The following is a 27651-nucleotide window of genomic DNA, read 5'->3' as shown; positions in this document are numbered from 1 at the left end:
TTTAAACCGATATGGCACATACGCTTTCGCCGCACTGGGCGATCAACATTATATAGTATCGTCCATGCCCTACACTCTTAGGCAAAGTTACACCCTTTGGCTTGCCCCTTCTGCCACACAACAATAATCGTTATCTGCCTTGATGCGTTTCCTTTCTTTAACGCTGCGAGCCCGGTACTTTCCAGTAACGAACGGCACGCGCGTTATCAGCATAGAACAGTTTACACCCTTTGGAGTGCCCCTTCTGATAACGCGCGTGCCGTTCGTTACTGGAAAGTTCCGGGCTCGCAACGTTAAAGAAAGGAAACGCATCAAGGCAGATGACGCTTATTGTTGTGTGGCAGAAGGGGCAAGCCAAAGGGTGTAACTTTGCCTAAGAGTGTATGTTGTGACATGGCAGCTTCCGTTTTCTTCGATTGTTCTTTGGTCGCTTTCAAATTAAAAAGAACCAGAACGGAAACGAAAAGTGGGAGCATCATAGCGCAGTGCGTTCAAACCGGATGAGCGCGCCTGCCGATGGTGATGACTGGTCGGCGCGCCGCTTCACCTTCAGTCATGTTCTCCGCTTTTTACATTTAATTTGACGCCGATAGTACGTGTTCTGTCTTGGCTGTGGGCCAGGCACTCGCTACAAAGGTTGCGCCTGCGGCGGAGCTGTAGTTCATTCATGTGTATGTCTTTAGCTGAAAGAGATACAACGGCGACCTGCGCACCGAGCTAGATTTCGAGCGCTCTCGTTGCCTCCACTATCTCCCTTTATTTTTCTTTCTTGGCATCCACTGCGCGTGTACTCCACTTCGCCCCAACGCGCGCGCATCTGGCACGCCTTACGCAAGTGCAACGTCGCCATGAGGTCACACGCGTGGCTGCGTATGTTTACCGGCGCTCTAACGAGTCAACGTTACGTAGACGGTGTCCGCTTTCTCTTTGCTCCCGTGTGCGCGCTTCCGAAACTTGAGTGAAAACGTAGTGCCAGAGTCGGTCTGTCGCCGCTGTCGAGGTGCGACACCCAAGCACGCCCAGGTAAGCGAGACACTCCGACGCCAACAGACGCGTGCTCCTCTTCGCTGTCGCCGGCTCCAGTCACGTTGCACAGCGTCGCGATCCTAGGTGTGCCGCGTGCTGCGACCTGATGGCGCGCCGTCGGCGTTCTAGCGCGGAATTTGGCGTGCGTTCGTCTGGTGCTGCTGACACGGTTGGCGCATCTGCCATGCCCCATTTAAAGCCCTATTCGCTCGCACTATGCAGTGCGTAACCAGTTCAAATCGACTACGCCCATGCACGTCTGGGCGATCGCACACATGCCTGCAGGCTTCGAGGTCGTTCTATTCGCGACAGCTCTAGCACTGCTGTTAGTGCGTGGCGACGCGCAGCTTTGAGTGATCGGTCGTAATAATGGCAGTGAGTCTGCGCGAGCGAAGCCCGGCCGTCGGTGCGCCCGCTCCCATTTGCGGGCGCAGGGTCGAATCATTACCAGGTGGCCCGAAAAGGCGGCCAATTATCGCGGCCGATCGTCAGAGGAGACGGCACTGAAATGTTCTCACTGTTCGCTGGTGGTCATTTTCCCTCTGTAAATGGTAGCAGCTCTGTACGACAGCGCGAAGTGGGGCTTTACAGTGTAACCTGATATTAGGCGCTTACATTTTGGCTACGGTTTTTGCAAGTATGTTTTCATAGGATGTCTACTGTGCTTCGTCTGATAATCTCGCGACAACGCTGAGTAAAGGAACAATGGCCATTGAAGTTTATAGCCCTGTTTTTACGCGCTTTAGCGAGTACGCTGCTACTGTTTGCTTTGGTTGATTCATTGCGAAACACTGAACATGGGCAGCGAAGGAGGCGACGAATAGCTGTGATGTGCGCTGTCATGTAAGACTGGCCGCACTGGAAAATACCTTCAAGCGGGGCGTTCTTATAGAGTACTTCGTCCGGAGGTGTCCAGTTTTCGTATTAGGTTGGATCAGAGATGCCTAGAAGAGCGTGGTCCAAGTCTTGCAATTAACCTACCATTCCAGCATTTCAACGGCATCGTATTGCAAAGCATCGATACTGATTGTAAGGTTCGTTACAGCGCAGCACAAGAAAGTATAAAACGATGACCACGGTGCTGACTCTCAACTGATATTTTTATTGAAGATATGTTTAACATATACATAGGTGCCAGTTCAAAACCATGACATGCACGAGACAGAGATACATCCAGGCAACTGTGACCAACTGACGCATAATCAAAATTGACATTGACGCAGTTCTTTGTCATGAAGAGCGATAGATGGTTCGCTGATACATGCCTTGACCCTAATCTTTATATTACAAGCCTCAGCGGTTTCTCTTGTCAATTGGCTCGCGTGTTTAGAAATGCCGTTCGTTCTTTTTTAAGCAGGGACGACAACCGAACGACTTGCAATGCTCCGGGAGATAGAGTGGAGCAACCCTTTGAAGAGATATATCTCTTCAAAGCGCTGAGTGAATGTCCGACTTAGGGAGCATGAGCTATCTATAGATAGTTCATGCTCCCTAAGTCGAACATTCACTCAGCGCTTCGTTTGTCCCACGTACTCTCCACCACAAGATAATGGAATGGCATATACAACCTGCTTAACGCAAGTGATGTGCCCGTTCACATGGTTGACAGTGCACTTTCCCTTTTCTTGTTTATCCTTCAACATATCAACTAACGGGCATATGCGACCTATCTTAAGTTTTCCAGAAAAACGAACATCAATGCTGTACCTTTAACCGACGTTCTTAAGCCCATGCGCCAACTTGTGTACATTCGGTACTACTGCGTTTTTCTTTTTTTCTTCTTAGGGTCAAGGCATGTATCAAGATTAGGGTCAAGGCATGTATCAGCGAACCGTCTATCGCTCTTCATGACGAAGAACTGTGTTACCTATGTCGATTTTGATTATGCGTCAGTTGGTCACAGTTGCCTCGATGTATCTCTGTGTCTCGTGCATGTTTTGGTTTTTGAACTGGCACATATATATATGTTAGACATATCTTGAATATAATATCAGTTGAAAGTCAGCGCCGTGTCGTCGTTTTATACCTTCCTTTTGTCCGTGTCTTGTATTGCGCTGTAATGAACCTTGCAATCTGTACCGATGACTTGCAATACGATGCCGTTGAACTGCTGGAATGGTAAGTTAATTGCACGACTGGGACCACGCTCTTCTAGGCATCTCTGATCCAACCTAATACGGACCTTCCTTTTGTCTGTGTCTTGTGTCCTAACCAACTGGCCCAACTTGCCGTCTTGATGCATCGGTACTGACAGTACCAGGCATTTACTCACTTCTCCTTAATCGTACAGGCAGTTCACTGCTGTGTTTTCGAACATGGAAAAATGAAAATAAAAATAAAATTGAATCATGTAATCCCTTGGCGCATGTAACTCCTCAGAGTCCTTAAGGGCTCTGAGGTACCAAGGCATTACAGTACGGAAACGGTCATCACTGTCAGCTGTATTAGGTAAGTGAGCACTAGGTCCTGGGTTCGATTCCCGGTCGTAGCAGCGGTATTCCGATGGGGTAAGAATGCAAAAAACGCTCGCGTACCGTGGATTGGGTTTGCACGTGAAAGAACGCCAGGTGGACAAAATTAATCCAGAGCCGTCCACTATACACGGCGTCTCTCAGAACCCACTGTGCAGGTCCGGGACGTCAATACCACAATTTAAAGTAATTTTTTAAGTGTGTTATTTCAATAGGCGTTCACACCGACGAGCAAGAGCGTAATATACTTTGACTGCTTTCGCCTAATTTAGCTGTTATCAATGATTATGTGCGGCGTATAATGGCGCAAGGGCCAGCTATGGCCAAAGAGCGCCATGATCGCTGTTATCGCTCTTACGCAAGACTGTATCCGAAACTTCGCGAACGTTGTCGCCTATTCGTTAGCGAGATAGGCGCGTCTATAAGATTGTAAGAGCGACTCGAATAGCGTAGCACAATCTCGCATCTACGTGGGCACCGGCCAATGCTCTGGGATGTATACGATGACGTATAGATAAATACCGGATGTGAGTGGTGGGATATTCGATTCGACATTTGCGCTCGCCGCTGGCACATCTCTTAAAAGCTACTTTTCGAGTATACGAATTCGCTCAATAAAGACTTGGATCCTTCAGTTTTCTACTTCCGGATTTTATTGTTTCGGCCTCTTGACCGCCACTATCGCCTGACAATGTGTTGTTCCCTATGACGACCACTCAGAGTTGGCTAAATGAGCGTGACGTTACGTTACGAGCGTTGGACTTACAAACCCGGTTTCCTAGGACTTAGCCACTTGTCGCAGAAAATATCACGCATTTATCGTCGGTATCGTGACTGCTGAGAACGGAGACAACGGCGAGATCATGCTTCGAGATCAAATATATTATTCATATATAAAAAAGTAAAAGCAGTAGATTTTACATGCGTTTTGGATTATTAAAGCGTAGCCTAAAAGGGGTTTCCGTTAGTCGGATGTATTGTGCGCAGCAGATATACAACATTATAAGTGTCGCGGTTGTAGTGCCCTTGAATTTTGAGTGAAAGTGAAGACCAGGGCTCTTGGCAGCATTAGCGGTGCTCATCTATACCGCAGCTCCCCCTTTCCAAACATGTGAATACACTATGCCACCCTTCCGAAAGATTTTGAGGCCACTATATTGAAATCAATATTCTCCACTCACTACGACAGAGAAGCTTGCGAGTCATTTCTAATACACGATTTCAGCACACTTTCTAGAGGAATTAATGAAAACATAGGTAGGTTGACGTGTATGCCCAACTAGCAAGAGACATGTTTGCCGACATGTTTGGTGCACAAATGAATACTTTTTTCTGTCTGATTTATGCATTAACTAATGGTTATATATGGTATAATATATATAGCATCTTTATGAAGCTACATCTAGATTTCCGCATCTTTTATTAGAGATTCTTCTCGCCCTTCTGTTATGTTGATGTTTATTACTTCGCTTTGTCGTATAGTATTTAATTTATTATTTTATTTTATTTTTCATACACGCATAGACTTTGTAGAACAAACAGTTCGCCCCCAATCACGAAAGATACCACCTGTGCAAAGAATGCAATGAAATGCAGTTCGCGGAACTCGGAGGTTAGTGGAGGTCACGATATGGGTGTCATATAACCAAGTAGGGGTGTATTGACCGCCTTCGTTGCCTCACAGAAGTTGCAGTACCTTCAAACAAAGCACTAGGGAAATACTCTTCTGGCAGTTGCGACTCGATCCTCACATGTTCTTTGTTAACATATGACCCCTAGATCTCATCTGCATTCCACTGGCTGCGTCTTTCCATCTTATATTTCTCACGCCCCTCTCTTGTGGGCACTATATACTGCATGCATACGCGTGTTTGTATTCATAGGCTACCTACGCTTTTTTTTTTGTACTTGAGTGAAAGTACGCGTGTTGCAGGTAGGTATTCATGAAGCCGTATAGTTTTTTTTATGTGCTTCACCCATACAGAGACAATGTATAAATTGAGCTGTGGGTGCTTGCAGTCGTACTCTTGATGAAGGCGGGACCCCGGCCGAGTCGTCGAAATGAAATGCTTGTTTTCGCTTGCCTACGTGCGCTTGCATGGCTTTAAATTTATTAGACATCGGATACGAAAAAATACTTCCTTCACACACATAATTTACAGTGTGGCTGCTTAATAACAATTCTGCATGAGCAGCCTTGTATTGCCTGGATGCTACACGTATATCTTGGGGAAATTTTAAAGAAATAACGTCTAAGAGCCCATCGTCGCGTGAAGCATGGAAGACATAGCTTTGGGGTAACTTTTTTGACCATCCAATATGATACGAAACATGTAAATGAATCTGACGTTCAGCTGTAACATAATTTTGTAAGCGTCAATATTCTGTGCTAGCCATTGTACTGGTTCAGAGACGGACCTACACAGCTTAGCCCAGAAACTGCGGAGTCACAAGCTCATGATTAGGTTGACTTGTCAGAGCTTGGAAACTAAATTGAATTCCGGGGTTTTGCGTGCCAGAACCACGATTTGATTATGCGGCACGCCGTAGTGGGGGACTCCGGATTAATTTTGACCGGCAGGGGATCTTTAACGGGCATCCAATGCACAAGACAAGGGCGTTTTTGCATTTCGCCCCCATCGAAATGCGGCCGCCGCGGCCGGGATTTGATCCCGCGACCTCGTGCTTAGCAGCGCAATACCATGGCCACTAAGCCATCGCGGTAGGTCTGAGCTTGGAAATCCTCGCGCGGATTCTGAGAACGTGGAACGCTTGTTTAAAAGCAAAACTGCGGAGTTTACTATGAAAGTAGAGAAGGAATGAAATAAAATAAAAAGGAACAGAATAAATTTTTGCGGTTGATTTCGCATTCAGCGCATGCGCCTGCGTAGTTGAACCGACTCAACAAAATAGTGACAAGTCTGGACTGCGCGTTCAATCCTGGTAATTGAATTACTTGCGATGTGCGCTACGGCTGATGATATGTCTGTGTGCGTGCTGTTCTAGGTTTTCGCGTCTGGCATACGTCTCATGCGGAGCCTTCTACTTCGGATCGCTGATGCTGCGGTGTGGCAAGTCGCTAGTACGCTGCTCTCACGGTTCGTTTTCTGCCAGGGTAGCATGATCAGATTTGCATGCAAACCAGACGGAAAGGTTGCGAGCGTGGTCTTGCGCAGCGCGCTGCGTTCGCCGGCGTGTTGTGACGAGCGAAATGTTTCTCGAGGGGTGCACCGCGTGCAGCGATGGCAACACACGAGCTTGCCCCTTCCCAAAGTTTCGACACCGTTTTTTCGTTTTGTGCGCGTCCCATGACGCACCACAGCTCTCTGTCTCCGGCGCTGCTATCCAGTCGGGAAGAGAAGGGTTTACCTTGTGCAGGTAATGGAAAGAGCGCAGCCAGAGCTGGCTCACGGTCTGGCTCGTCCGCCTCTCCGGGCCTGCTCTGCTCTCGCGGATGTGGGTCGTCAACCTGCTTTGCTGCGCTTCGGAATGGGACAGGTCTTGGTTGGCGCCAGTGGTTTCAGGCAAAAAAGAAAAAAAAAGAAACCCATGCAGGAACCATTGCCGATGATTGTTAATGTAAGTGAATAGCTGAACCGTTTCCAGAAAGCTATCCGCTGTATTATAGTGAGTTTTCTTTACCTCGCATCTGTTACGAACTCGAGACTTCGTACACATGGTGACGCGCTCGCGATACACCTATAATGCTATAAGGAAATGCGTGAACGATGGTGGCATAGAACTTCTGTCTGCCAGCACAGCAGCCCAATGCTCTATCAGGCCGCAATCACATTTTTTTCTTCTTTATTGCAGGCCACGCATGTATCTATCATGTGAAAGAAGCGCCTTGAAACGTCTGACACGTGCGTCACGTGCCAGATTCTCGTATTCTTCCCTTGTGACAGCTAGCGTTTTGAGTCGTTGTGTGAGACAGCACTGCCTTCGGAATCAACCCACGAAAATGGTTAGATACAAGGAAAGAAAACTGGTCTTCTGAACCGAATAAAGCTATTCGTAACATTGGCTTTTAGCCTTGGCCGTACGCATGTTGCTCCAAATGAGAAGAGGGATGCATGAAAATTACCCAGTCGCACCTTGTACTACGCACGCACACAAAATCCACGAGCATAGATTGTCTGGTTCAGGCTGGAGTCCCGGAAGAAGGCGAAAAGCGGCTTTGTTGCGCGCGAAGCATAGAAGCGATAAACGTTTGGCTTGGGCTGGTTGGTTCATTTAGTAAATAAAGGCTGAGCAGCGTGCAAAAAATATAATCACATGCGAAAGGTAGGGAGGTTAACCGAAAGATAGATATCCAGTTTGCTACCCTGCACTGGGGAACGGGTAAGGGGAGACAAAGCTAAAGAAAAAATACACACGCATACAAAGAGAAGCAGATAAAAAAAAAAGAAAACAAGCAAAGAAATGCGCGAGTGTCACAGTCGTTCGAACAGGTCACTTGACCAAAGTAATTTCTGTAGCGCCTTTGCCGCTTTCTGGTGTGAAGACCGCATCAGCCGGCATCCCAAGGTCGTCTGCTTAGAAAACGGCTGGTCATCGAGGCGTGCCAACGCCGTCACGAGCGACTGTCTCTGGGAGCTGTAGCGAGGATAATAACAGAGGACATGTTCGATGGTTTTCTCGCTGCTACAACTATCACAGGCAACACTGTCAGCCATTCTGATGCGGCAAGCAAATGCATTCGTAGAGGATATTTCAAGCCACTGTTGGCAGAGAACAATTGTCTCGATTCGGGATAGTGCAGGTGGAATGCGTAGTCGGAGGGATGCGTCCAAGCGATGCAAACGAGTATGCCGGAAACCTGGCGTGTTGTGCATGGATCGTGCGGCACCACGCGCGAGTATGCGAAGCTTTGTTGCTGCATCGGTTCTTGATAGCGGGATGGGTTCCTTCACGGCATCTTCGTGAGTCTTCCTAGCAGCTTCATCGGCATGTTCGGTGCCCATGATGCGGCAGTGGCCTGGAAGCCACTGAGGAGTGATATCATGTCCTTTCGCCGCTAGTTGGTGATATAGCTTCTTGATTTCCAGCACAAGTTGGTCTTGTGGTCCACAACCTAGAGCAAATAGAAGAGATTGCAGGGCTGCCTCCGAATCGGTGAATATGCTCCATTTTCGTAGTGAATCCCGTGAAGTGCGCTGCGAAGTGCAGCAAGCTCCGCAGCAGTCGGCGTTGTCCGGTGAGAGGTTTTAAACTGAATGATCACGGCTTTTTCGGGGAAGATCACAGCTCCTGCAGATCCGTCCACAGTTGCCGAGCCATCAGTGTAAATCTGAAGATGGTCCTTGTATGTTTCGTGCAGCATGAGTAGAGATAGCTGCTTGAGAGCTGGCGACAAGAATCCTGCTTTCGTTCGAATTCCTGGTACCGAGAGTCGAACTTGTGGGCGAGCCAAACACCAAGGAGGTGCCAGCAGCCTCTCCGCAGGTGCACGATCTCTAGGGAGGCAGTCGTGATACGCCGATATCCCTTGGCAAAAGGAGGCACTGGGCCGGTCTTCTGGCAGCGCGGCGCGGTGGTGAAAAAAGGGGCGCGGGCAATGTGCCTGATGAGCACTTCCAATATCATGAGTTGTGACTGGGTAACCTTGGGCTCTTGCAATTGTTTCCGCTGTTGATGTCCAGCGCGGCACTTTAAGAGTGCCATGAGTGCCTGCGCCTGAGCACTCTCGATTGTGCGGATGTTACTTTTGTAAGTATTGCTCAGTACAGGAAAGCTGTATCTGAGATACCTGAGAAACAGCGTTCTGTAGAGTTTTAACATCGTGTGTACTGACGTACCCCAGGTTTCCTCTCAAAGAAATTTGTAAAGGTGAGAAATGGCCGTCAGACATTTCTTCGGGTAGGCCACATGGGAACTCCAGGGGGATTATTCTGTAAGTGTCCACCTAGTGGGCATGTCCATTTTGTCTACTGCTGAAGTGCTGATTGGCTAAGGGCGTCCGCCTCCTTCTGATGCATACAGAAGCCCAACCAATCATGATGTTGCGTGCACCACTGCTGGTGCACGCAACATCAACTCACCACTCTCGTGTTAGACTAAACGTTGAAGAAATTAAACATTCGCCGTCAACATCACCGCTAATTATCGTCAATCAAAGCAAACAGCACAGAAAGCTTCGCGTACATCGATTCCCACAGTGCGTGGGATCCGCATATTTTGGCTTAAGAGTTACTGCCCCCCCATCCCTTTCTTTTCTTCTTTTCTTCATAGTTAACGTCCTCGCTAGTGAAGGTATACCGTGAGGCTCTTTCTTTTGGAATTCCTGCTTATTACAGACTCAAACCTGTCATCTGATGAGTCGTCGCCTGTGACCGAAAACAGTTCGGTGTCCTCGCTGGTGCTGGACCAAGTACCTCGTTTCCTCGACGAGCTCGTTATAGTTGACCTCAGGCCAGCCGGTACCGCAGTTGACTCCGCGTCCATAGCCACAAAGCAGTGAGCCTCACTGATGATCTCGCTGATGCTGAACCAGGGGCGTTGATTCACCGGGGATCTTGCGATAGCAGACCTCAGGCTGGGCGGACCTGTGGAAGGCTCCGCGTCCGTTCCCATGAGGCAGGGAGCAGCGTCCCCCCAAAATTTGGAACATCTGATTAGAATGCAAGGAACAGAAACAGAAGCGTTCTAATTTGTGCTTGTTCTCTAGTGAAATGGCGCAATCCACTCTGGGGGATCGACCATGAATCGGGAGCTGAAAAAACTGTTATTTTTTTTTACCTAAGAGGTACTTCGTCATCGTTTTCCCAGGAGCGCAAAAAAAAAAAAAAAAAAAAAAACGAACAAAGAAGGGACACGTAGGACAAAGAGAAGGACGGAAAAGGAATTGGCACTTGACAACCTTGTTGGTTGAATCGTACTGCAACATAATTTTTTTCCTCTTCGCAGCATCCAATGCAAATAACATGTATTGGAAGTGTTCAGAATTATCTACAAGAAGGTGTGGGTGGTTAACGTAGCGAAAATGCCATCTTATTGTCTCAATACATGGCCGTTGGTGGGTTGACAAATTTTATTGGCAATTATGGCCCGAAAACTATTGTGGGGAATAAGGGATTATGAGCCGGGTTAAGAGGAATCCTTGAATTCTTTTATTAGGCGCGCTCTAATGCTCTTGTGTCTCACGTCATTTATTGCCGTGCATCTACAGTGCAGGGGCTGGATATTGCTTTTTTTTATCGTTCAGCCTCCCGCACTTCTGGCAGCGCGTGACTAGTTTCTCCGCTGTGATGGTTAAGGCGGAATTACACATGTCTGGTGGGTTTGGTGTTAGTGAATATCCGGTCCGGGAACTGTGAGCCAGGAGACGAACTTCCCTTCGTATCCTGCTCAGAAGGGTTGGGCTCACTTTTTGGCACATGTTCTTTGCATGGTTTTATGTTTCGTGAATGTCTTCGCGCTTCTTGTTTTCCCGGAAAGGATGACTATCGTTCATGCTCGAGGCGTGTTCGTGATCACGAGACTGTATACGTCCCGGAAGGAGATAATGCAGCAGCGATAGTGCGCGCACGTAAAGCTAAAATTCTTTAAGTAAAAATCAGTGAATGAATCAGAATATCAGCAAGGTGGAAAGCTGGGCTAGTTGGTATGGTTCCACTGGTATATGATAGCGCGACAGATGAAACACATAGTTTTCACAGAGGGAAGCTGATTTTCCCGAAGAACGGCTTTCTTCTGCCGCGGAATAGCTCGCATATACGGAACGTCAAGAAAGGTGACAGGAGGGCAGAGCAGCATGTTGAGCGAAAAAAAGTGTAGGCAAATAGCCGTTCGTCCCTACGTCAATGGATGGACTCACTGCCTAAAAAAGATGGCCTCACACTTTGATGTTCAGGTCTTAATTTCTGCCCCCACGAGATGTGTACGCTTTGTGCAAAAGTAGACCGGATAATCTCGTGCAAGTCGAAGGCTCGGAAGGGTGGCTGTCAGGTGAGGCATGTAAACAGTTGCGACCCATGCCGCACTTCGGTGGGGTATTCGGTTTGTTGGAACCGTACCGCTGGCACGAGTTGATGGGGTCTCGGTGCTGACGCCCGTTATTGCCAATGGGTCGCAAGCCCCAAGGGTAGCGTTGGCCTGGCGGCCTGGGGCACTGGAAGCATCCGAAGGTCCCGGCAAAGCATGAGAAGACTGGTAACAGAACAACTTGTTTATTCTAACATAGCAAAAGAGCGGCCGGTCAGGTCGACCGGAGTGGAGAGACGGGAGAGCACGTAACTCAACAGTACAAATCGGAGCCTCTCTCTTGGCGTCCGGGGGCAGCTGCTCTTATACTCCCGGCGTCGCGGTCCAAAAGGGAAGGAGGGAAGGTCACGGGATGAAGGTCACGGGACGGCGCAGCAGGAGCCCACGACGGCGCGAACTGTCGGGCCGAGAGACCTGCTGAACCGAGTGTAGTGACGCATCGCCAACCTTCACCCACACGACGGCGTGAACAGTTGAGCCGAGAGACGTCCAGGCTCCTCATTCGGGGAACTCCGCTCCCCGGCTGCCGCGCTTTGACAAGCGAGGGCACACACACACACACGCACACACGAAGACACGTGGCACTGAAACACGCCTGGACACGCTTGGCGGGTAGGCGTCGCGGCGGCGTCGGACGGGCCAAAATGTCCGCCGCTTTGAACAAAGCCCCGGCGTCCGTTGCATCCGCGCCGGCATTACCGCGCGTTGTAGGCGAAACGTAACAGACCGCCCCGCCGGGGGAAGGAGATCCCGATGGTCAGGGGACTGCATCCGCTGTCCGGAGGGATGTCGCTCGATGATGCTCATAACCGAAGTTGGGCGTCCTTGGCGTTTCTTGAGCGCAGCGCACAGAGAAGGCCTCGTTCTCACGTTCAGGTGCACACAGGACACTGCAAAGTGACTTCGGGAGAGTTGACATTTTTGTTCTCGTTTCCGGCAAGCGTTAGAACCACGCCAAAAGTCAACCGCTCAGTCAGCAAGCACGGCACAACCCTCACTAAGCCCTGCCAGGCTCTTTCCCCTTTTATACTGCTGCCTAGTTCCTTACAGTAGTTTAGCAGCACTCAGAACGCGTCCACAAATCGGAAAAATTGCACTAAAAAGCACATCATCACTGTGAAACACTACACAAAAGCAATAGGTTAAAAATCCTGCCTCAGGAAGAAAAACATCAGTAACAAGCAATTTTGAGGCTGATTCCCACGTTAGGGGCTTCGACTTAAGCCATCGGCGTTACCGGTGAGACTCCCCTTTTTGTAACGCACCTCAAAGGAATATTGTTGCAAAGCGAGGCTCCAGCGCAGGAGGCGGCCATTTTTGGGAGAGATGGTCTGCAGCCATTGGAGAGGGCAGTGATCCGTTTCAATGATAAACCTCGAGCCGGCTAGGTAACATGACAATTTCTGAACGGCCCACACGATACACGCACACTCTTTCTCGGTGGCGCTATACGCCTGCTCACGACTGGTCAGCTTACGACTAGCATACAGGACGGGGTGTTCTACTTCTCCATTTTCCCGTTGGCACAGTACAACGCCCATGCCTCGCTCACTAGCATCACACTGAACAACGAACCCTTTTGTGTAGTCGGGCGATCGTAGCACAGGCTGGCTTGTTAGGGCGCTCTTTAGGGCGCTAAAAGCTCTTTCCTTCGTCTCATCCCAGACGACTGTTTGCGGCTCTGTCTTTCTTAGAGCATCCGTTAGGGATGCCGCGATATCAGAGTACCTGGGGATGTACCTCTGATAGTAGCCGGCGACACCTAAGAACGACCGAATATCGGTCTTCGTACGCGGTTGCGGGAAGTCTCGCACAGCGGCCACTTTTATTTCAGAGGGGCGGCGACGACCCCGACCAATCACGTGTCCGAGGTAGACAACCTCGGCCTGTGCTAACTGGCACTTGGGAGCCTTGACTGTCAAGCCCGCATCGCGCAGGCGGGTTAGCACGGCCCGCAAGTGCGCCATATGCTCAGGCCAGGATGCGGAGAATATCGCTACGTCGTCTAGATACGGTAAAGCGAATTCTTGCTGTCCCCGCAACACTTTATCCATGAGGCTTGAAAAGCAGTATGGCGCGTTCTTCAAACCAAAACTCAAAACTTTAGGACGGAATGTCCCCATTGGTGAAATGAACGCCGCATACCTACTAGCCTCTTCTGTAAGTGGAACCTGCCACTAACCCCTGACAAGATCTAGGGTGGAAATAAACTGAGCGCTACTCACTCTCTCAAGGCGCTCCTCGATGTTAGGGATCGGATAAATTTGATCCTTAGTGATGGAATTAAGCCTGCGGTAGTCGACGCAAGGACGAGGTTCCTTGCCCGGTACCTCAACTAAAATCAAAGGGGAGGTATAATCACTCTCACCCGCTTCAATAACACCGAGCTGTAGCATTTTCTTTACCTCAGCCTCCATAATATCGCTCTGGCGGGGTGACACCCGGTACGCCTTGGATCGTACTGGCTCTGGGGAGGTAAGTTCTATGTCATGAGTAAGGACAGAAGTCCTACCAGGCCTCTCAGAGAACAGACCTTGAAACTCTTGTAAGAGCTGGTGTAGTTCGGTTTTCTGCTCAGGCGACAGCGATGATTTACTTATTAAGTCACTAATGACTTGATCGGTGTCTTTCCTGTTCGTCACTGAGCCTAGTCCCGGAAGCTCGACCGGAAGCTCTTCTAACTTTCCCGCATCGGGAATTTCCTCTCCAGTATCTGGTGCCTTTAACGCTACAGGCTCAATTTTATCCCGTTCGGGCGTGCTCTGACTACTAGCTTGCTGCGCCTCTGACCCTTTCTCATCGTTCAACAACGTCGGCCCCGCAACTACCGCCTTTGCAGCGAGCTCCCCAACCTTCGATCTGGTTAAGGCCTGAACGCTAGCCTCACCAAACAAAAGCCCCTTCTCGCGCAGGAGGTAATCGGACCTGTTCGAAAATAAGTACGGGTACTGGGGGGGCAGCATAGATGACACTGCGGCCTCCGTCTCAAGTGCTCCGAAAGGTCCTTCAATAAGCACTTTTGCTACCGGCAGACACACGCTATGAGCTTCCACTGCTTGCTTGATCCATGCGCACTCGCCCGTGAACATATCGGGTTCTACGTAAGAGGGGTGAACGACATCCATCGTAGCTGCGGTATCGCGAAGCACTCGGCACTCTTTCCCGTTCACGAGGAGGTCTCGCATGTAAGGCTCGAGAAGCTTGATGTTCTCGTCAGTGCTGCCTAATGAAAAAAACACGACTTTTGGTTTTGTTTCTGGGCACTGCGCCGAAAAGTGACCCGGCTTCTGGCACGTATAACACAGGCGCGCTTGCCTCGCCTCGAACCGCTTTCTGCGTTCGGCTTCGGCTGCCGCCGTCTCCTTACGTTCGGTCGGACTGCTTTCACTCGCATCCGAACTACGTGTGTCCCCCTTTGCTCTCATGGGCGTGAACTTTGGCCTCTCAAACTTGGAGCCAAATTCACCCTTTTGACCGTCCTTAGCTCCACGAGCCCGACGCGTCACAAACTCCTCGGCTAGCTCAGCGGCTCGAGCCACCGTACTAACGTCTGGCCTATCCAAGACCCAGTACCGCACGTTCTCAGGTAACCGACTATAAAACTGTTCTAGCCCGAAACACTGCAGAACTTTCTCGTGGTCACCAAACGCTTTCTCTTCTTTGAGCCACTCCTGCATGTTTGACATAAGCCTGTACGCAAACTCTGTATATGACTCACTCTTGCCTTTCTCATTTTCCCGAAACTTCCGACGGAACGCCTCCGCTGACAGCCGGTACTTTTTTAGCAGACTCGATTTCACTTTGTCGAAATCCTCTGCCTCCTCTTTCTCCAAGCGAGCGACTACGTCGGCCGCCTCGCCGGGTAGCAAAGTGAGCAAGCGCTGTGGCCACGTTTCCCGAGAGAACCCCTGCTTCTCGCACGTTCGCTCAAAGTTAACCAGGAACAAACCAATGTCCTCTCCAAGCTTAAACGGCCGCATCAGGTCAGTCATTTTGAACAATACTCGTTCTCCTGCACCGTGTGCCTGACTTCCATTACGAGCGCGTTCCATCTCTAACTCGAGACGCTTCATTTCCAAAGCGTGTTGACGGTCACGCTCTTCCTTTTCTTTCTCTTTCTGTTCTTTAAGTTCACGCTCATCTTTCTCTTTCTTTTCTTTACGTTCGCGCTCATCTTTCTCTTTCTGTTCTTTAAGTTCGCGCTCCTGTTTCTCTTTTTGCTCCTCCCTCTCCTCAATGGTCTCAAGGCATTCCGACAGCTCGTCATCCTCAGCTTCTAACTCAAGAATAGCCCTTAGCAGTTCTGGTTTTCTGAGTTTGTCTGAGACATCCAGACCCAACTCTCTCGCAAGCTCCAGCAATTTCGGTTTGCGCAACGACTTCAAATCCATGGCTGCTCTGAATGCTGCTTTCTCTACTGCCTACTATTGTCTTGCCGCAAACTAACCCGGTAGCAACGACAACCACAATTACCAGCTCTGTTTCTAACACTAACAAAAGCCTGGCAAAACTCAGAAGAAGAAAGTCCCGCACTCACCAAACCTCGCAGCCAAGACTTCAGCGCAGTCGTTCCGCTGCAGGCAACCAGTCATCACACAGGGCTCGTTGCACTGCTCCCGGATGGTCGTTGAGCTGCTCAGCATACAGTCAACCGCATCTCTTTGCTGCTGGCCTCCGTTGTCGCGATCTCACCGCTGGCAACCAGATGTTGGAACCGTACCGCTGGCACGAGTTGATGGGGTCTCGGTGCTGACGCCCGTTATTGCCAATGGGTCGCAAGCCCCAAGGGTAGCGTTGGCCTGGCGGCCTGGGGCACTGGAAGCATCCGAAGGTCCCGGCAAAGCATGAGAAGACTGGTAACAGAACAACTTGTTTATTCTAACATAGCAAAAGAGCGGCCGGTCAGGTCGACCGGAGTGGAGAGACGGGAGAGCACGTAACTCAACAGTACAAATCGGAGCCTCTCTCTTGGCGTCCGGGGGCAGCTGCTCTTATACTCCCGGCGTCGCGGTCCAAAAGGGAAGGAGGGAAGGTCACGGGATGAAGGTCACGGGACGGCGCAGCAGGAGCCCACGACGGCGCGAACTGTCGGGCCGAGAGACCTGCTGAACCGAGTGTAGTGACGCATCGCCAACCTTCACCCACACGACGGCGGGAACAGTTGAGCCGAGAGACGTCCAGGCTCCTCATTCGGGGAACTCCGCTCCCCGGCTGCCGCGCTTTGACAAGCGAGGGCACACACACACACACGCACACACGAAGACACGTGGCACTGAAACACGCCTGGACACGCTTGGCGGGTAGGCGTCGCGGCGGCGTCGGACGGGCCAAAATGTCCGCCGCTTTGAACAAAGCCCCGGCGTCCGTTGCATCCGCGCCGGCATTACCGCGCGTTGTAGGCGAAACGTAACAGGTTCCGCTTTCATGCGATCGTGTGTACGTTGGGATGTTGGGAAGACGCGGCGCTGCATTAATGAGCGCCTGCGGGAGCAGAACAATTCCTTAGAAGGGCAAGATGGCTCACACTTGTCACACCACTGTCGTGATTGCGGACGTGTCCCCATGTTTGCCAACACAGGGGACAGACGCAACGGGAAATAGTTGAATCAGCTCGGATGAGCAAACTGTCGGAAGCATTCGATTGACTTGCATTCTAAAGAACCTGCGTACATAAAAACGTGTTGATATGCTTATTTTTTTCATATCGGTCCTTTCTCAGGACGCTCTGAGATGTACGTATATTGCATGGATTTGCCATTCATCTTTCAGTTGGAAGTTTTCAGCGCTCGTCCTGTGGTTTTCTTTTCTCTGTTTCGTCTGTCGCGCTGTCGTATACCAATGGAAGCAGAACATCTCGTTTCACTCACGACTCTCAAACAGCGTCAGCCATTATGACTTGTACTAAAGTTTGCTGTTCGAATCAAAGTATATGTAAACTGGTGGCGAAGCTTCCATAGAAGCCCACATGTCAAGACGATGGGGCTCGTTGTAACCATCGCCATCTATGTATCGTGGGGACAACTAACAGCACGCCAAAAAAATTTAAAAATGTGACGTCACAACCGGAAATGGCAGTAAGGTCAAGATCTTACGCTGCCTAGCGCGAATGCCTAAATTTCTTTAGCGTCCGGCATTACGACCTCTAGGACAGCAGTTGCTTTTCTTTTGAGGCTGAGGCGAGCTTGCGACTCGCCTCAGCTGAAACGCCAGCGTGTCCTTTAACTATTAGGAGTGGCGTATGTCTTAATGTGAACGAAATTAGACTGTTACTGCCAGCAGTTGCTCCAGTAGCTTCCTTAGGAATGTGAGTGAATAGAATGGAAATAAATGACACTGCCAAAGAACTTTCATAATCAACTTCACTTTTATTCGTCTTGAATAATGCAACCAATCTAACTGACCAAATAAAACATGTTTCACTGATGAAAGGTACTATGGCCGGCACACAGTCGTAAGGCGTAGCAACCTATGCGAATCCTTTTCATAGAATCATTTGCAATTTCGTGACACACCATGTATTCATGTACAACAGTTATCAGACAACATTGCCCCACATTATAATTTAGGAAGCATTCCACTTACTAATTTTGCTGCCCGTCGCACACTCAGAGCCTGTGTTACGGAGAGCGAACGAACATAGCGCGATGCTTCTTCGCCGGGCGTTACGCATTTATCGCCACGACGAGACAAGCGCGTCGGATACCGCAGCGTGAACTTGCATGGTAACAAAAAACCTGCACTCACACTTTTCGCGAACGAATGCAGTGCGCTCAGTCACGCAAAATTTGAAGTGAAGCGCACGCCACACTTTGAAGAAACACGCAAGGAAATAATAATAATAATAATAATAATAATAATAATAATAATAATAATAATAATAATTCGGACGAAACCGCCGCGTTCAAGCGAGAAACGCCATTCCTCGATCACGACGTAATAGCCGGCTTGCACAGGCTTGCCAAGTCTTGCGCCACAGTCACTGGTTGGTAGTGGTCTCCAAGAAAGAACTAATAAATTGTGAAATAGAAAAAAATTAACATTTGTTCTTTTAGTGCAGGAAAGATATCTGAAACGGAACATTTACTCGTATGCCAGTATTCTGATTGAAAATTTTCCAACATTTTCTTTTTCATATAGGTTTTATAGTCTCAGTGTTTGGCCCCCCTCACCTACTTGCGCTTCAGTCGTGCGCCACTAACTGATATCCCTGGCGATAGGTTTCGGCACGCTTTTTATTCCAAGCTTCGCGAACTACTTAGATGGCCCTTGGTTCGAATACGCATAGCAAGTGTCCTCTTGAGCATACGAACAAGGTTTATGAAGATGAAACCAACTTCGGATGAGTAAACAATAACTTCAATAAAAGAACGGATTGTGTTACGCTGCTAAGCACGAGGTCGCGGGATCGAATCCCGGCCACGGCGGCCGCATTTCGATGGGGGCGAAATGCGAAAACACCCGTGTGCATAGATTTAGGTGCACGTTAAAAAACCCCAGGTGGTCGAAATTTCCGGAGTCCTCCACTACGGCGTGCCTCATAATCCGAATGTGATTTTGGCAGGTAAAACCACATAATTAAATTAAATTAAATTAAAAGAACGGATTGCGATTCGTAGCGAGGACTCATTTTGATCATTTAGAAGCTGTCAGGTTTGACTATTGCGCAGGGCTCAACTGATTTCCGTTGCTTTACGGGCAGCTGACTTTGCAGCACGCAATGTTACCGATGTTCAGGAATCTGTGCTCAATGTATTTGTCTTCTTTTGTAAAGCCTTGTATCTATATAGTGTTGTGGATAGCTTTTGCAGTGTAATACTGTGGGCCCTAGCAAATTTATAGTATTTTTATAGCAGTTATAGTATAGTTTCTTTAAGTGGTGTGCCCCGCAGGGGTGTCTGCGTCAGCAGGCGTTTTGGTGTGTTGCGACACCACATACCCGAGCACACGAGGTTTGAACCCACCTGCGTCTAACTGTGCGCTGCTTAGTCGTGTCCGGGGAAAAGGGGATCCTGGAGGTTGAGCCATTGCCGGATGTTTGGACCTTTACGGCTCCTCGGCAGAGGCAACACACCTCTTTGGCTTCTGCTTCACGTAGACCGCACCCCGGGACTGACCTACTTGGGTGAGCTCGGTAGTTGCCTTTTCCTATACTCTTCTCTCCAATCTTTGTATTTCTCCCTTACTTTCAATCTTTCCTGTCCTCTCCTTATTTCATTTTTCCTCCAATTTTCTGGGCAGCAAGGGTTAACCTTGTGTGGGTAGTCAACGTTGGGTACACCATATTTGGTTATAGCAGTGTCGTACAGCTGGCGTATGCAGGACCTGCCCTTTCAAGGTCCTACAGCGTCCCCTCGTTGGGCTCCGTGGTGGGTGGCTGGCACCACTGCCGAATTTATTATGTGTATTCATGGCAACTTCCTTCCCCCCACTTCCTGATCGCTCTCAGAAACGCGGGCGCACCGAAGAAGTCTTGAAGTTTTTTGGCAATCGAACACAGAACTTTCCCCGCTTTCACGTGCTTTCACGTAATCAATTCTGATAAACCTGAAAAGACGGTGAGAATGATCTCACCCTTCGTCGTCTCGAAATCTCCGACTGAAGTTTTCGGTCCCGGTTACAAAGCATCGAAAATGGCAAGCGGCGATCTACTTCTTGAGCTCCGCAATCAGAAACAACATGTAAAACAGCCAAATCTTGTGTCTTTTGGGGGTGTTCCAGTAAGTGACCCCACACCGTTCCATGAATACTACCCGCCCGCGGCGTTCTCTCCGATGCTGATCTGATAGAATTGTCTGAAGCCGAACTTCTAGAGGGTTGGAATGATCAGAATGTGATCAATGTTAAGCGAATTAAAATGAGGCGCGATGGAAAACAAATTGATACCAAACACCTAATACTTGCATTTGGCTCAAGCATCCTGCCCGACGCTATCGAGGCAGGATATATTAAGATCCGGGTCAAGCTGTATGTCCCAAAGCCCCTGCGATGTTTTAAGTGCCAGAGATTCGGCCACAGTTCACAGAATCGCCGAGGTCGTCAGGCGTGCGAAATGCGGTGAAAATGAATCCTTCCCTGAATCGAGTGAAAACTCGCTCTACTGTGTGAACTGTGACGGGGAGCACGCTGCATACTCGCGGTCGTGCCCATCCTTAAAAAAATGAAATTGGGAAACTAAAAGTAAAAGAAAATATCTAATTCAAGGAAGCACGCAGGCGGGTGTCCTACCTGCCTAAGGTCAGTTTTGCCGAAGTGACGCGTCAGGGGGCGGCGACACAACGGCTTGCGGCTACAGCTAGCACTGTTCTGCCGTCCGAAGAAGAGGCCATCGACTTCCGGGCTGGTGGCCGCAAGGGTCTCGTCCCCCGAGACGAGGCCTTCACGTGAAACACAGTGCTCGCAAGAGCGGGTGTCCAGCGCCCCTCAAGAGGCGATGGACACAACTCCCAGCCAAACAGCCCAGCTAGCGCCTAAAGAGCGGTGAGACTCTCTTGACCGCTCCAAAAAAGAGAAACCTCGAATCACAGGGCCGGTAAAGGCCTCTGTAAGCTAACTTTCTTTTCATAAACACACAGCACAAAACTCTTTTTAATATGGGTACTCAAATAGTTCATTGGAACATCAAAGGTCTCCTCCATAATCTCGATGACGTTAAAGAACTCCCCCGCAAGCTTAGTCCCAGGGTGCTGTGTTTTCAAGAAACGCACCTCAAACACACACAAACAAGTTTTCTTACACAGTGTACTATTTTTTTGTAGATACCGTGATAATGCAGTCGCGTCATCTGGCAGCGTGTCTATTATAGGCTATATATGTGTAGCCTGTTGCGAAAGAAAGAGCTCCGTACACCCCTAGAGGAAGTTGCTGTTCAAGCGGTGTTGTTTAATAAGTTAGTTACTATCAGCTCTATATACATCCCTCCCAACTATCAACTTCATAATATCGAATTTAAAAATTACATTGATGAACTCCTTGAGCCATATATTATTGCCGGAGATCTTAACGTGCATAACACTTTGGAAAAGGGCGGTTAATAGAAAACTTTCTCCATTCATCTGGTACACGCTTGCTCAATAAGAAGGAGCCGATGTACTATAACGTTGCGTTCAACACCTAGGGCCAAACAACAAAATCTTCCTTACCTCAGTAAGGAAGCCTTCATTGCGGTGAGGCCGCCTTATGTCACTCTGAAAGCTTCCTTACTGAGGGGCCCTCGGTGAAGGCTTCCTTGGTGCTTCCTCAGCGTAAGGTAGCTCCGAAGCTACCTTCATGCGTCCTTACGCCGCTCCTGGCCCTGAACGAGCGCTTCACCTCAACGCATAGCCACGTGACGTTTCCTTGCGCATGCGCGCTGTCGTCCACCTGCGGAGAAGCGCGAGCACGGTACGTCTTGCCAGGCATGTTCGTTTCAGTCACGCGTGCGGCATGAAAGTGTTGCAAGGCGTTGGTGGGCGTTGCACGACGCCGGCGTGCCAGCGTTGCTGGAGCACATCAAGTTTTGCACTGTAATATGGTACTTTATTTACGTTTAGTGAACAAAACTACAAAACACACCCACGCATCTCTATATTAGCTCTTCAACTTAAAAATTGTGTGACGATACATTGTTTAATTGAATAATGGTGTTCGCGTAAAGCATTTAAGAGATCATCTTGAACCCAGGCATGCGACAACCGCTCCTTACGTGAGGACGGGCGAAGGGAGCTTTCAGAGTACGCTTGCTTCCTCCATCGGTCCTTCGCTGTAAGGAGGCCTCACGTAAGGTTAGGAAGCGCTCGAAGGAAATGAACGTTTCATTGTTTGGGCCCTACTCCTTAATCAACTTAAGCATAGTATCCAGCATATCCAGCACACTCCTGCCGTACCTCGAGTGTATTGTTATAAAGAACCCTTACGGAAGTGACCACCTTCCAATAGTTCTAAGTCTCACAACACAGGAGGAATTCTCTCCACATCATCCTCGATGGAAGGTGGACTCGGCTAACTGGGAATTATTCCGAGAACGTACACGTTTAGACAGGGAGGACATTGCTGATCTTAATATAGACAATGCCGTGGCTGACTTGACAGGTTTTATAATAGACGCTGCCACAAAATGCATCCAACAAACGAATGGGCTGTCTAATAAACGACGCAACCCCTGGTGGAGTGACGAATGTCAAAAGGCAAGGAAAAAGAACAGAGCTTGGGGTTTGCTACGTGACAGCCCAACTGCCGAAAACCTCATTAATTTTGTCTCAGGGCAAAAGAACATGTCGACGAGCTAAGAGAGATAGTTGGGAGAAGTATATATCCAGTATTAATTCATACACTGATGAGAGAAAAGTCTGGAACCAGGTAAGGAAATTAAAAAGACGACAGTGTCATCCTCTACCCCTAGTAAATACCGAAGGACGCGGCCTAGAAAATCAGGTAGGTTTTCTAGGTGAGCACTTTGAACAAATCTCGAATGCATTTCACTACACGCACACTTTCCTGCGGTTCAAACAAAGCGCACAGCGACAGCACCTTGAACGCCAATGTGGAACAAATGAAGCGTACAATCGCGCGTTCAGCACAGCTGAACTTCAGGCATCTCTCAATAGTTGCAAAGACTCGGCGCCAGGTAGTGATAGCGTCATTTATGAATTGATCGAACACGAACACTCGGAAACTCTAAAAACACTTCTCTTTTCAGTGCCATGTGAGCAGCTGGATACATTCCATCTGCTTGGAAAGTAGCTATTGTTATACCCATACTTAAACAAGGCAAGGACCCATCTCTAGCCAACAGTTACAGACGAATAGCTCTGACAAGCAGTCTCTGCAAGCTATTGGAAAAAATAATAAACCGGCACCTAATCTGTTTCTTAGGAAACAACAAAATACTAGACCCCTTCCAATGTGGTTTCCGAGAAGGTAGGTCGACGACAAATCACCTAGTTCGCATTGAGGCCAACATCACGGGTGCCTTCATAAATAAACACTTCCTTCTTTCAGTGTTTCTCGACCTGGAGAAGGCATATGATACGACATGGGGGGGCGTTTCAGTATTCTTCGGGGCCTTTCCGCAATGGGTGTTCGTGGCAACATGCTGAACACAATCGAAAGCTATATCTCTGATCGTGCCTTTCGTTTCAGAGTGGGAAGCACAGTTTGTCTAGAACATTCACCCAAGAGACGGGTGTGCCGCAGGGAGGCGTGCTTAGCTGCACACTATTTGTCGTAAAAGTGAATTCACTTCATACAGTCGTATATCGACGATGGGCAGATAGGCTTTAAGTCATGTAATATTGCTATCTACGAACGCCAGCTCCAGATTGGTTTAAACAAATTATCTATATGGGTGGATGAAAACGGGTTTAAACTGAATATGCAGAAAAGTACTTGCATGCTATTCACCAAGAGGCGCTACACCAGTCCCTGGTATTTTTATCAATGGACATGAACTCACTGTCAGCAATGAACATAAATTCTTAGGTATTATCTTGGATTTTAAGCTAACGCTTATACCACATATCAACTATCTCAGGACGAAATGCTTGAAAACAATGAATCTCCTAAAACCTCTGTCACTTACCACGGGTGGTAGCGACAGGAAGTGCCTATTGGACCTGTAAAAAGCCTTATACGTACACGTTTAAACTATGGTGCTGTGGTGCACCACTCTGGCCGCACCGTGCGCGTTGAAGATACTGGATCCGATTCACCGGTTGGGTAACCGCCTGGCCACAGGTACGTTCAGGACACGTCCAGTGCAAAGCCTCTACACGGAATCGAACGAGTGGTCACTTAACTTGCGAAGATCATACTCCAGCTTTACATATTTTCTGAAGGTACACGCAAACCCTGAGCATCCATGTTACGCTACTATAAATGATATGACGTGCACCACAGTTTTGCAACCAACACACAGCAAAGGAGCTTTTCTGACTGCGTGTGAGGAAGCTCAATGATGAAATGGGTGTCCCACTTTTAGAACCTCGTCTAAAGGCCTCGGCAAAGCTCGTACCGCCGTGGCAATGACAGCTTATTAAATGGGACACGTCGTTTGTTCATGTTACAAAGCACGCTCCTGAGGAACACATCAGAATGCACTTTCTAGAACTCCAGGTAAAGTGCTCATGCCCGAAATTTTATACTGGCGAATCAAAGTCCTATGCTGGCGTGTCTTTTGCAGCGGTTGGCCCACCATTCTCAGAATCTGATGTTTTGCACATGGAAACAAGTATCTTTTCTGCTGAGGCATGCGCAGTAATCTCGGCAGTTAAATTTATCAGGAAAACCAACCTACCCAGTGCCATCATGTTCAATGACTTTGAGTGTAGTAAGGTCCTTAATGCCATTTCGTAAAAACAAAAATCCTGTACGCAGCAAGCTTTATTCACTTTTGTGCACTGTGTACATGTCAAACCAGCTTGTTGTGATCTGCTGGGTTCCCGGCCACAGAGGCATCAAGGGGAACGTGCTGGCAGGCCAGATGGCTACATCTGTTACAACGAAAGCGAGCAACGCTCTCATACCTATCCCCGTGACAGACTTGAAGCCTTTCCTCCGCAGAAAAATTAGGACATACTGGCAGCGAATTTGGGACACTGAAACATCGAATAAGCTTCATTTAATTAGGCCTCAGTTGGGCGATTGGGACAAACAACGAAAATTCGGCGTATTGAAGTAATTCTTTGTCGACTTAGGATAGGCCATACCTACGGGGCCTACTCTTACTTGCTGTCTGGTGGTGACCTTCCCGTCTGCGCTAAGTGCTGAGAGAGGCTGACCGTCCTACATGCCCTGGTGGAGTGCCGTGAATCAGAAGCTGAAAGAAAAAAAAAACACTTTATTTATTTATTTATTTATTTATTTATTTTACCTTTAAGGCCCGAAGGCGTTACAGAAGGGAGTGGAACGAAATACAGAGCATGTGCAGATAACAGGGTATAATAATAAAAAAAATTGAGAATTAGAACGTGCGGATTAAAAAAAGTAGTCTTCAATAGTAGTTCTAAAAGCAGATGTATCGGTTATGTTAGCAATTGAGGCCGTCAGATGATTACATTCATTGTTAGTTTTAGGAATAAATGAATAAAAAAAATAGGTTCGTGCGACAGTGTGGAACGCTCAATTTATGGCGATGGTCAGTACGAGATTATATATATATGCAGGTTCGGACAAAAGTTCACTTTTAATTCCGGATTGTAGTAATAAATTTTGCGCAGCATTGATAAGCGTGCTAACTTCCTACGGTATGAGAGGAGTGGGAGGTTTAAAGTAGCCTTCATAGATGTTACGTTTGATGTCCGAAAATAGTTAGTAAGAATGAAACGTGCCCTACGATTTTGTATAGATTCTATTGCATTTGTTAAGTAATCCAAGCCAGGGTCCCATACAGAAGAGGTATATTCAAGCTTAGGACGTATTAGTGTCTCGTATAGAAGTAGCTCTAAGATAGCGGGTGCCATAGAGAAATTGCGACGAAGGTAACCAAGCGTACGGTTAGCATTGTTAGCGATGTGGTTTATGTGTGTTTGCCAGGAAAAATTTGATGTTATGTGGGCGCCTAAGTAACTATAGGAACTGACTTCTTCGAGTACAGAGTTCTTCAAATGATAGTTGGCAGGTTAGACGAAGCAGTATTGCGGGAAATCCTCATTAGTTTGCACTTTTGGCTGTTAAGTCGCGTTTTCCAAGTGTCGCACCAGTTAGTTACCTTGTCTAGATCAGATTGTAGTTTTAGAGTGTCAGAATTTGATGATATTACGGTGTAAATGACACAATTGTCTGCAAATAACATTATGGAGTACGCTACACAGGTAGGCAAATCATTAATATAAATGAGAAAAAGCAAGAGTCCGAGAACAGAACCTTGCGGCACCCCGGAACTGACAGGACAAAGCGAAGAGTCAAAATTGTTAGCCGAGACAGATTGTGTTCTATTGGATAAGAAGTGTTCAATCCGTGAGATAATATTACGGTCAATGTTGAGTGTATTTAATTTTAGACAAAGTAATTGGTGAGAGACGAGATCAAAAGTCTAAGAAGATGGTGTCAATGTGAGATCCATTATCGAACGCGGCACAGACTTCATGCGGAAATGAAATAAGTTGAGTATCACAGGAAAACGATTTACGGAACCCATGCAGACAAGATGAAAAAAATAAATTTGTTTCTAGGAAGTTGATGAGATTAGAGTATATTATATGCTCTAGAATTTCGCATGGCACACTTGTTAGAGAAATTGGCCTGTAATTTAAAAATGAATGCACGTCGCCAGATTTAAATAATGGAACCACCTTGCCGACTTTAAAATCCTTTTGTAATGAGCACGACAGAATAGACTGCGAAAAGATGTTGCAAAAAATTTTGAATGAGTACACTTCGGTATTCTTCAAAAACTTAGAATTAATATCCTCTTTTCCTGACGATGACGAAATCTTTAACTTACGAATCAAGTTCACGACACCGTCGTAATCAATTAACAAGGGCTCCATCTGAGGAAAATTCATTTTTTCAGCAAAAATTCAGCACAGGGCAACACGTTGTTCAAAAATGATTTAGAAAACACTTCATTGAGTACAGAACAACATTCTTCTTGTGGAACAACAGCACCATCTACATGAGTTAAGGATATTGTGTTACATTCGGAACCCTTGACAGTTTTCTAAATTTTTTTTGTATTTTCAGTCAGCAGAGATGGACGTGTATTGTAAAAGAAAACACGTTCAGCTTCTTTGACTGCGTTTTTAAACAGTGAAGCAACCTGCTAATACGCACGCCAGCTATCAGTTGTGTTCCTTTTTTTAGTTTGGCGAAACAGCCGCTTCTTCCTGTTCAAGATACGTTTTAGGTATGCATTAAACCACCCTGCTCGATGGTTACACCGGACAACTTGGGGGGGTATGTATTTTTGTACTAATTCATTAACTTTATTTTTAAAAAGCGACCAGTTATGTTCAACGCTCCGAGTGTAAAAGTCCGGCATATATTCTTCTAGAAAAGCTTCAAGTTGTGTGTTCATTGATGCGTAGTCGGCTTTACTGTAGTCTCGAATGTATTTTTGTTTGCTATTGGGACGGTTGACGTTTTCTTTAAGCTGGAAATAAATTAAACAATGATCGCTAAGCCCTGGCAAAATGCTTAAAGAATTGACAAGATCGGGAGCGGTAGTCAAAACTAGGTAGAGGATGTTAACACTGGT

The 27651-nt window shown here is 47.9% G+C and overlaps 1 long non-coding RNA gene across 1 annotated transcript in view; it reads left to right on the top strand.

Annotated features, from left to right (window-relative positions):
* Positions 1-811: 811 nt before the first annotated feature.
* The window catches only part of LOC140216513 (uncharacterized), a 63204-nt gene continuing 36364 nt past the window's right edge, over positions 812-27651 (top strand). Inside the window, exon 1 of the long non-coding RNA XR_011893186.1 lies at positions 812-1023. This is a non-coding gene — a long non-coding RNA (uncharacterized lncRNA). The remainder of the gene's footprint in view (positions 1024-27651) is intronic.

This window comes from Dermacentor andersoni, chromosome 1 (genome assembly GCF_023375885.2).
Source record: "Dermacentor andersoni chromosome 1, qqDerAnde1_hic_scaffold, whole genome shotgun sequence".
NCBI classification, from domain to species: domain Eukaryota; kingdom Metazoa; phylum Arthropoda; class Arachnida; order Ixodida; family Ixodidae; genus Dermacentor; species Dermacentor andersoni.
Note: the sequence above shows the minus strand (reverse complement) of the source record. Positions and strands in the feature narration are given on the sequence as shown.